A 10,164-nucleotide genomic window follows, 5' to 3' on the forward strand; every position below is an offset into this window, starting at 1 on the left:
CTAAGAACACTTAAAATGCCTTCAGCTTCTTACAAAGGTGGAGTGAAAAAATCAGATTTACCCTCCAACCTGAAATCAGATTTCACCCTCCCCTTCTTGCTTGCTCCCAAAGGAAATATAAAGGCAATTATATAATATCAGTTTCTAGAAACAGAAAATCAGGCAAAAGAGGACAGCAGCCTCTGAGAGATGAGAAACAAGGTGAGTCCTGCCATTGGCCCACGTGAATGCTTTCAGAGAGTGTCCAGGTTGGGCAAGAGAAGGGCGATCTGAGACCAACACTTTGGATTGTCGAGAAGAAGCTGAGTTTTGCTGGAGAGCAAGGCAGCCAGGGTTCAGAGAACAAAGGTCCAGTGATGAGAAAGCGATCCAGAAATACAAAAAAGTCTCCCTTAAGTAGGAAGCAGAGTTCTGATAAGAGCAGGCTTGTGGAGAAATGCCTAAGACCAAGAAAAGAAATTTTAAACAAGATCATAGAACAGTGCTTAATGTTCATCTAGGATAGGTGATTGTACTCACTGTTGCCAGTCAGACTAGACTACTGATACAACTCATGAGCCTTGGAGAAGACCACAGCTCTAGAAGAGTCAGCCCTTGAATGACCTACCAAAAAAATCATAAAGCAAAATCCAAAGAGATCAAACTGTTTACAAGTCACTTAACTATACCCCAAAGTAAAACTCAAGGTAATTCATAGAAATACCAAAATAGCTAGTATCCAGAAGTGAAATTTTGACAATGTCCAGCATCCAAACAACAACAACAAAATGCCAGGCATGCAAAGAGGCAGGAAAATATGATGCAAAAGAAAGAATATAATTAATCAATCAAAACTGAACCAGAATTGACATGATGTAAAACTCAGTAGAGAGGACTTGAAACAATTACCATGACTATGTTACATATGATCAAAGAGCTCATTAGAAATGTGGAACACAAAAATGGCATAAAAGCAAACTTTAGAGATGAAAATTATAACATCTATGAATCAACAACAGATTAGACATTGTAGGAAAAGGTCAGGGAATACTAAGCCTTGCACAACTAAAAATATCCAAAATGAAATGCCAGTAATTAAAAAAAAAAAACCTGAACATAACACCATTGAAAGGTAGAACAAGTTTAAAAGGCCAAATATAGGAGTGGTTAGAGTCTCTGAAAATCCAGGAGAAATTTTTTGAAGAAAAAAAATTTTGAGGAAATATAACAGATAATATTCCAATCATAATGAAAGTTATGAACCCACCAATCTAAGGAGCCAAATGAACTGTGAGCACAAGAAGCAGGAAGAAAACCATGCCCAGTCACATTATAATTAAACTGCTCTAATCCATTGAAAATGAAAAAAAAAAAAAACCCACAATGCAGCCAGACAGAAAAGACACAGCACATTCCAAAAACAAAAATAAAGTTTGTGTCAGATTTCTCATCAAAAGAAATGGGAGTGAGAAGTCAGTGACGCAACATTTTTAAAGGGCTGAGAGTGGAAAAAGTCGGGGTGGAAGTCTATGCCTACTCCCTGCCAAAAAAAAAAAAACAACAACAAACCTGAAATAAAATTTGAATGATGACATTTATAGACATACACAGGCTGAAAGATTTCATTATCAGCAAGTTCACACAGCAAGAGAAGTTAAAGGAATCCTTCAAGAAGAAGGGAACTCACATCAGATGGAATTCCTGATGTACACCAAGGAAATGAAAGAAAAGAGACATGGTATATGCATGGGAAAATACGTGCTTTTTTATTATCAATTAAATCTCTTTTAAAATATGGAACAATTTAAGGAAAAGTAATAACCTTGAATTTGGGGTTCATAACATATGCAAAGTAAGATTCCGGACAGCAAAAGCGTAAGGGCAGGCAGGGGAGAAATGTGAGGATGTGTGCCATCCCTCGAAGGCAGACTGTGCTGAATTACAGATGTATGTATGCTATCATACCTAAAGCAATTGCTGAAATAACAAGATATTTATAGCCAACAGGTCAACAAAGACAAGAAAAAGGAATCACATACAAAACCATGTAAAGTCTGCAATAAAGCAATTACTCCTCCAGGATTCTACCCTGTCCCCATGTGTACAAGAATGATGACTGTCAGAGGAAAAGCACAGAACCAAACCACAAAAGTACATAGAAGGGGTTAAATAGAAACTACTACAACAGTGGAAAAACTTCATTGGTAAAAGGAGTCTACAGGGTAAAGAAGATAAGCCTACTCTTTCATGAATTACAGGATTCCCAGTGACCTGCTGTCCTCCAGAGAGGATGAAGGAATACCTGGACATAAGTCCTTGTGTGTGTTCGTGTGTGTGTGTACAAGACAAAGGGGGCAGTTGGGTAGTGGATTTGGAAGAGGATGCGCGAACTAGACACAATCGTTCATTATTTACATTCTAAAAGAAGGACACGCGTCCCTGGGTGGGCTCGAACCACCAACCTTTCGGTTAACAGCCGAACGCGCTCACCGATTGCGCCACAGAGACACAAGAGGACGCTGCTCTTTATCCTCACCGAAAGCAAGCCTAACTACCACGCTAGGCAGAGCCACCTGTCTCTCACATGACAGTGGCTTCTGCTCCAAGCCTCGGACAACCGTGGAAAAGGAATCCCCTCAGCGCGTTGGATCCCATAGGGAAGCCGGGCAATGCCGAAGGCAGAAGGGCAGCCGAGCGTCTCCGCCCCGCCTTGCTCCTCTCCCGCCTCAGATGCAGCGCCGGGCGACGCCCCGAGCCTGAGGCGAGGGGGGCCCGAGGGAAGCTGAACGTCCGGTGGACTCAGTGATGGCTCCTTGTTTGCTACGCCTTTACTCAACCACCTGCGCCGCTGAGCAGCGGTTTAGTAGGTGAGGTCCGTGTGGCCGCAGCTGGAAAGAGATCAGATTCAAAGAGGAAAAGTGAAAAGCAGGGAGAACAAGAAAAGGCATGAATGAAACAAAGAGACCTCCCAGAAAGCCTGTAAGGAGATTCGGGCCAGATCCTGAGGGGGAAAAATTACTTTTATTAAGTAGCAGAATAGGGAGGGAGAATCAGAGAAAACATCAAAGAGCGAAAAGCACGAACTTCTGTAAGTGTGCATGAACAAAACAGCAAAAACAGTGTGGTACATTCATGTAGAGACCTGTCTGTGCAGTCATGCAGGTCTGTGGTGCATTGTGCTTGTATAGTGTAAGTGGTGCATTGTGGCAGCAGCAATCTCGGTTCCAATCCAGACTACAGCAAGGTAGTGTCTATAACCTGTCTTTCCATTTGCCTTTTTCCCTTTTTTTTTAGTTGACTTATAGTTGATTTACAATGTTCTGTTAGTTTCAGGTGTACAACAAAGTGATTCAGTTATACATACATATATGTCTTTTTTTTTCAGATTCATTTTCCTTATACTTTACTACAAAATATTAAGCATAGTTCCCTGTGCTATACAGTAGGTCCTTGTTGGTTATCTATTTTATATATAGCATGTGTATATGTTAATCCAAAACTCCTAATTTATCCCTCCCTCTTTTTCCCTTTAGTAACCATAATGTTTTCTATGTCTGCGGGGCCATCTGTTTTGTATACAGGTTCATTTGTATCACTTTTGGTTTTGTGTCTTAGATTCCTCATATAAGCGGTATCATACGATATTTGTGTTTGTCTGGCTTACTTCAGTTAGTGTGACAGTCTCTAGGTCTATCCATGTTGCTGCAGTTGGCATTATTTCATTCTTTTTTACATCTGAGTACTATTCCAACTGTTTGCTTTTAATTCCAGCAGCAGCTATGTCCCTTAGCAGTGGTGGGAAAACAGAGTTTCCCACTGGCCTTGCAGTGATATACAGTGAGAAGAGGAGTAAATCCCAAAGCGCACAAATTGACTGGTCAAAGCAAAACCTAGGACGATTACTGGTCTCACTGTTAAGCAGAACACATCCCCAAAGTTGAAATATCGCCTCTCAAGGAGCCTTGTCTATAGTTTCCACTAATGAAATAACGTGGTCATTGCTGGCTTTTTCTGGTAAAGCTATTTCTTTTTGTTTTGTTTTTAAATTTATATTTAATTTCTTTATTTTTAATTGAAGGATAGTTGCTTTACAATATGGTGTTGGTTTCTGCCATACATCAACATGAATCAGTCGTAGGTATACATATGTCCCCTCTTGATCCTCCCTTCCACCTCCCACCCCATCCCACTCCTGTAGGTTGTTACAGAGCCCCTGATTCAAGTTCCCTGAGTAATACAGCAATTTTCCACCAGCTATCTGTTTTACATACAATAGCCTATATGTTTCCATGCTACTCTCTCCATTCGTTCCACTCTCCCCTTCGCCCCCTCCCCTATGTGCATAAGTCTGTTCTCTATGTCTGTGTCACCTCTGCTGTCCTGCAAATAGGTTCCTCAGGACCATCTTTCTAGATTCCATATATATGTGTTAATATACAGTATTTGCTTTTCTCTTACTGAGAGTGAAGATATTTCTGACATCAGTGAGGGCTTTTTTTACACTAAAGGAAAACAAGTATTTAATGGCTTTACAATAAATGCAAACTAGTCCTCACAGTCTGTCTACAACAACTTGTCTCCACTCACTATCCACTGATTTTTATGGAAACAGTAAATCATTGAACTATATTTTACATAGTGTAAAAAGTACACACCTTTAGTTCATAGGCAGTTTGTTGAATTTTGGCAAATGTAGTCATCACCTGGATCAAGTTGTAGAAAATTCCCACCATCCTAGAAAGTCAGTCATTTGAGCCCCATTTCTAGGCAATCCCTACACTAGATCAATTGCTAATTATTATTGTGAGGTCTACTGCAATAGTGTACTGTTGCTTGCTCTTGAAATTCAAATGAATGAATGCACATTTTTTGTAACTTCTATTTCATGCAAAATTTTATTCATTAAACATATTCATATTATTATGCATATCACATTAATTTTGGTATTATTGGAGTAATTTCAGTGGGGATTTTCTGGTGTTAATTGGTGTTCTTGATGAATATTCTTAGTTATTTTGATGAATATTCCATACCAGACTTTTTGTGTACATGTACATTGACAGAAGTTCTGCAACTGCTGGATCATGGAGTCAAAGATTAACTTTAACTTTATTAGAAATTGCCAACAGTCTTCCAAAATGATATCAAACCAACTACTACAGATGCAATTGCTCCACATTTGTCAGTGTTTGATGTATGAATTCTTTTAAATACAGTCATGCTGGAGGGTGTGTAATGATATCTCCTTATAGTATTAATGTTTATTTCCCTAATGAGTAAAATTGTCAAGAATATTTTGTTACAACTCCTGGTCATTAAAATATCTACCTTTGTGATCCAGGAAGACCCTGGCTTAGGTTTCCAAGGAAAAGGAAAAGGGGTGCTGTGATCTATCCCCGTGGTGCAGATGGATCCTCCAAAGTATCTCTGGTAGACAGAGACCCAAGTTAGAGTTGTTCCCAGAGGCCACTGGTTCACATCCAATGACTGGCCCAGCAAAAGCAGATGCTGCCGGCCTCCCAGGTTTTTGTCATCTCCACCCACTTGTCAGTTGAGCAGGGTGGAATATGTTTTTTAAATACTCTCTTTCAATCTATTCATTCACATTCATTTCTCGGAGTAATTAGAATTTCCAATTCGTCTCACTACCACAAAGAAAAACCTGTTATTGGTAACATAAGCAGATCATTCCTGTAAAAATCAACACCAGAATATCAGTGCTCAGGCCTGGGGCATCTCCAGGTGATCCAGATAAATGCCCTGACTCTCCAGCTGCTGCTGTTTGGAATCCCTGTAGTCTCTACCAGGCAGTGGGCACGTTTTCCCTTTTCCCTTGGACACTTGCTCAGAAGACCTGTTAGGACAAATGTTATGTCCACTGTAGGGCAAGAGGTGAGAGAGGGAGTGGGGGTGGTAGATGAGGGGCGGGGGGTGTGGACCAAGCCTGTTGAGGCAGCAGTGGAAGAGACAGCACAGTGGCTGTGGGTGTGTGTGGGTCTGGAAGAGCTGCTGAAAGGCAGTCAGTCTGGTGGGTGAGTATGTGTGCTCTGCCTGTGTGGGGAGGAGCAGGAAGATTGGGAGATCTTGGCTAGAGTTACTTTGCAGAGAGGGATTTGGTAAGGGTGGAGGGGAGGAGGGTGACCCTGAAAGAAAGATGGTGGCTCATGGGGTACCTGGCAGCAGAGATACCATGATCTTGAAGGGGCTTTATCCAGGGCAAAGGCTTGTCCATTGCCTTCCTGTGGTGCTGAACTCTGTGAGTTCCTTACTACTGGGAAACTCGACTTCAGAATTTCTGCTTGATAATCCCTAGACAGTAAAATGTGTATATTCATTTAGGTGAGTTTGAAGAAAGGACAAGCTTAAACTGTGGAGTGGCCATCAGAATAGCTTAGAGTAGCAGGGGATGATAGGCATTACTTGGAAAATGTATCGAAGGGCCTCATCCATGTATCAAAGTGTATCATCCATACTTGGCTGATAAAAATTTTCTACATCTTGATCCTGGTAATTATTTCACATCAAATAGCTGTTCATTTGTGGATCTTGTTCTGTGATTACACACCTTAATAATTTCCTTTTTGGATAGAATTGGCGGTCACATTTCAGAGAACCCAGTGTAGACCATTACACGGTTTTAGAAAAAAAGGAAAGCAGACACCACGTGTAACTCTAATGCCGTGACTCGGATTCGAACCGAGGTTGCTGCGGCCACAACGCAGAGTACTAACCACTATACGATCACGGCGCGCCACACTCAAAGCTATGACAACTAGCTTTGATCTATGTTGTTTGACTTAAAATGATTCCAATCATTGCGCTGCTTTATTCTTGGAAACTGCAGGTATTCTTTTTCTCTCTTTCATCGCCAATCCCTGGTTTTCCCTCTCTTCCTCTCAATCCTGATACACGATGAGAAAACGAAACCAAACCGAAAACCAATTCGCACCCCCCCAGATATGGCACTCTCTTTCTGGGAAGTCTGGCTGTCTTCGTCCCCACCTCCTCAGCTTCTTTCCTGGCTCTTCGCGTTTGTCCCTTTGGACCGACCTTCCCCACCCGCTGGTTCCAGCTCTTGCCCCACCGACCGCGGCCGATCGGAGCGAGGGCAGCGCCGGTGGCGCAGACGGCTCGGTGAAGGCGGAGCAAAGGAAAGAAAGAACCATTACGAGCCCACCCGGCGTTCAGCTTCCCTCGGGCCCCCTCAGCTCAGGCCCAGGGCATCTCCGGGGCTCTGCTTCTGAGGCGGGGACGCTCGGCTGCATTTCTGCCTTCGGAATCGCCCGACGCCCGGCTTGCCCACGGCTTCTCCGGTTGTCCGAGGCTTGGATCCGGCGCCGCTCTCCGGGGAAAGGCGGGTGGCTCCGCCTGGCGTGGAAGGAGTGATCGCTCATCCCTGGGGATGAGAAGAACCTGACGTACACGCATCTCTGTGGCGGAATCGGTTCGTGCGTTTGGTTGCTATGCAAAAGGTTTGGTGGTTCAAACCTACACAGGGACGCCTTGCCTGTGCGCACCTGCAAGTAAGTACTCAAAGACTTTGTGGTTGTTTCTACTCCTCGCATCCTTTCGGAGAAAGGCCAAAAAAGCCTCTTCTACTACCACCCTCCAGCTCCAAGAATGAGTGCAACAAGCAACTAACTGTATTTCTTCACGTTCCTCCTTCACTGTGCATGTTATAAACCCCATAACTCGCCGTTGTTTTTAAAAATTTGTCCCATATTTCCAAAGAGATTTAAATTAAAAATCTTGTATTTTTCCCACGCAGATGCCGTCTCTCTTTTCCTTCATCCCTGTGTGTACATCTAGGTTTCCACCTGGTGGTGTTCTTCCAGGAAGGCTACTGTAACATTACTTGAAATGTGGGTCTGTTGGTGATGAAGTCTTTCAGCATGTGTATGTCTGTAACGGTTATTATTCACCTTCATTTTGAAAGCCTTTGGGTGTGGGTAGTGATGGAATTCCACCTTGACTTTTTAGGCTTTAGTCCTTTAAGGAGGTTGCTCTACTGTCTTATCAGTTCTATGCTTCTCTCTTTTTTAAATCTTTGTTTAATTTGTTACAATATTGTTTCTCTTTCTTTTTTTTTTTCCTTTTGCCAGGAGACATGTGGGATCTTAGCTCCCCAACCAGGGATCCAACCCACAACAAGGACCATCAAGGAAGTCCCTCACTTACATGCTTATGATGAGAAATCTGATATCTTTATTTTGCTTCTGTAGATACTGGTCTTTTACCTTTGGTCTCTTGGGGATTGTATTCTTTTTTTTCAAAGGGTTTGAGCACTTTAATTATGATGTGACTAGACATGGTTTTTCCATACTGTTGTGCTCATTTATTTTGTTCATTTGGCTCCTTGGATCGGTGGGCTTATAATCTTTACTACAATTGGAATTATCTGACATTGTTCCTCCAAAAACTATTTCTTGTCCCTGGGTATTTTCAGAAACATTAATCACCTATGTATCATCTCTTTTAACGTTGCCCTACCATTAAGTGACACTGTTTTCATTAAAAAGATTCTATTTTGGCATGAGTTTCCTTTTGGAAAAAACTATCCTTGACTTTGTGTTCCCTAATCTTGTTTGTTTGGTTTTTTTTTTTCCTGCAATGTCTAATCTGCTGTTCAATCTGATTGTCTTGGATGTTATAGTTTTCATCTCTGAAGTTTGATTTTTGGCCATTTTTGTATATCCCACAGTTCTAATTAACTTTTGGGACATATACACACAGTCACGATAACTGTTTAAAGTCTTCTCTGCTGATTTTTATATCATGTCAGTTCTGGTTCAGTTTTGGTTGATTAATTGATTCATTCATTCATTCATTAGGAGACGTCCTTTCTCTCTGTTGTTTTCCTGCTTCTTTGTATGACTGGCATTCTTTGGTAGGAGTCCAGACATGATCAAAATTTCCCTTTCTGGACACTGGCTATTTTGATACTTTTATAAATCTTCTTGAATTTTACTCTGGGGTACAGTTGAGTGACTTGTAAATGGTTAGATTCCTTTGGATCTTGCTTTCCTTATTTTTTTGGTAGGTCAGTCTAGTGCTAATTATTCCCATCACTGTAAAAAGAGTTTCCTGACCAATGGTCAATGAAATACAAGTAGTCCAGTCTGTCTGGGGGGATTGAATACAATTGTTTGTCCTGTATGAGCACCAGGCATTGTTCCAGAATCTTTTTAAAAGTTTCTTTCCTTGGTCACAGGTACTTTCCTCATAACCATACCCTGATCATTACTCTGCTGAGTACTTGAGTGAGACCCTTTTGTATCCCTGGATTCTCTCTCTCTCCCCCACTCACTCTCTTATCACTGGACCTTTTTTTTTAATGTTTCTTTTTTATTATTTACTTTTATTGGTGAATAGTTGCTTTATGATGTTATATTAGTTTCTACTATACAGCAAAGGGAGTCAGCTATACATATACACATAACCTCTCTTTTTAGGACTTCCTTCCCATTTAGGTAACCACAGAACATCAAGAGTATCCTATACTATACATTGCATTCTCATTACAATTCTACATTATTGATACTATTTTATACATAGTATCAATAGTGTATATATGTAAATTCCAATCTTCCAATACCAGCCCCCCTTTCCCCTTTGATACCCAAACATTTGTTTTCTACATCTGTGTCTCTACTTCTGCTTTGCAAATAAGCATCACTGGATCTTTGTCCTGTGAACTCTAGCTACCTTACTCTCCACCAAGACTCAGCTTCATTTTCACAGTCCAAGGAGTTGACCTCAGATCCCTTTCCTAGTACCCAGCCTGGGAATTCTCTGAGAGCAGTAAGCTGGGCCCAGTGGCAGAACTCATCTTGTTTGTTTCTCATCTCTCAAGGCTTCTGTCCTTTGCTGCCTGATTTTCAGTGTCTTGGAAACCAGTATTTCATGTCTTTTGTTTTTTTCCCTTCGGGGGTGGCGAAAAGGGGGAGAGTGAGATTTAGGCAGGAGGATTTAAATCAGATTTAAATCTGATTCCTGACACTGCACCTTTGCCAGAAACTGAAGGCATTTCTTTATGTTCTTAATTTTATTCAATAGTTGTGCTAAATTATATTCCAATATATTTTTCCAACTCAAGGAATGAGTCTTTTTCTTCATGGTCTTGCCATCACAACAAACTTTCTATACATGGATCTATTATTCTGACAAGGGAAGTAGTGACCTACT

The 10,164-nt window shown here is 41.4% G+C and overlaps 2 non-coding genes across 2 annotated transcripts; both read right to left on the reverse strand.

Annotated features, from left to right (window-relative positions):
• Positions 1-2,413: 2,413 nt before the first annotated feature.
• Positions 2,414-2,487, reverse strand: TRNAN-GUU (transfer RNA asparagine (anticodon GUU)). Its single transcript has one exon. It is a non-coding gene; the product is annotated as a tRNA-Asn (tRNA).
• Positions 2,488-6,655: 4,168 nt separating this feature from the next.
• TRNAH-GUG (transfer RNA histidin (anticodon GUG)) lies at positions 6,656-6,727 on the reverse strand. The gene has a single exon. It is a non-coding gene; the product is annotated as a tRNA-His (tRNA).
• Between the last annotated feature and the right edge of the window lie 3,437 nt (positions 6,728-10,164).

This window comes from Giraffa tippelskirchi, chromosome 5 (assembly GCF_054371585.1).
Source record: "Giraffa tippelskirchi isolate mGirTip1 chromosome 5, T2T-mGirTip1v1.2.pri, whole genome shotgun sequence".
Taxonomy (NCBI): Eukaryota; Metazoa; Chordata; class Mammalia; order Artiodactyla; family Giraffidae; genus Giraffa; species Giraffa tippelskirchi.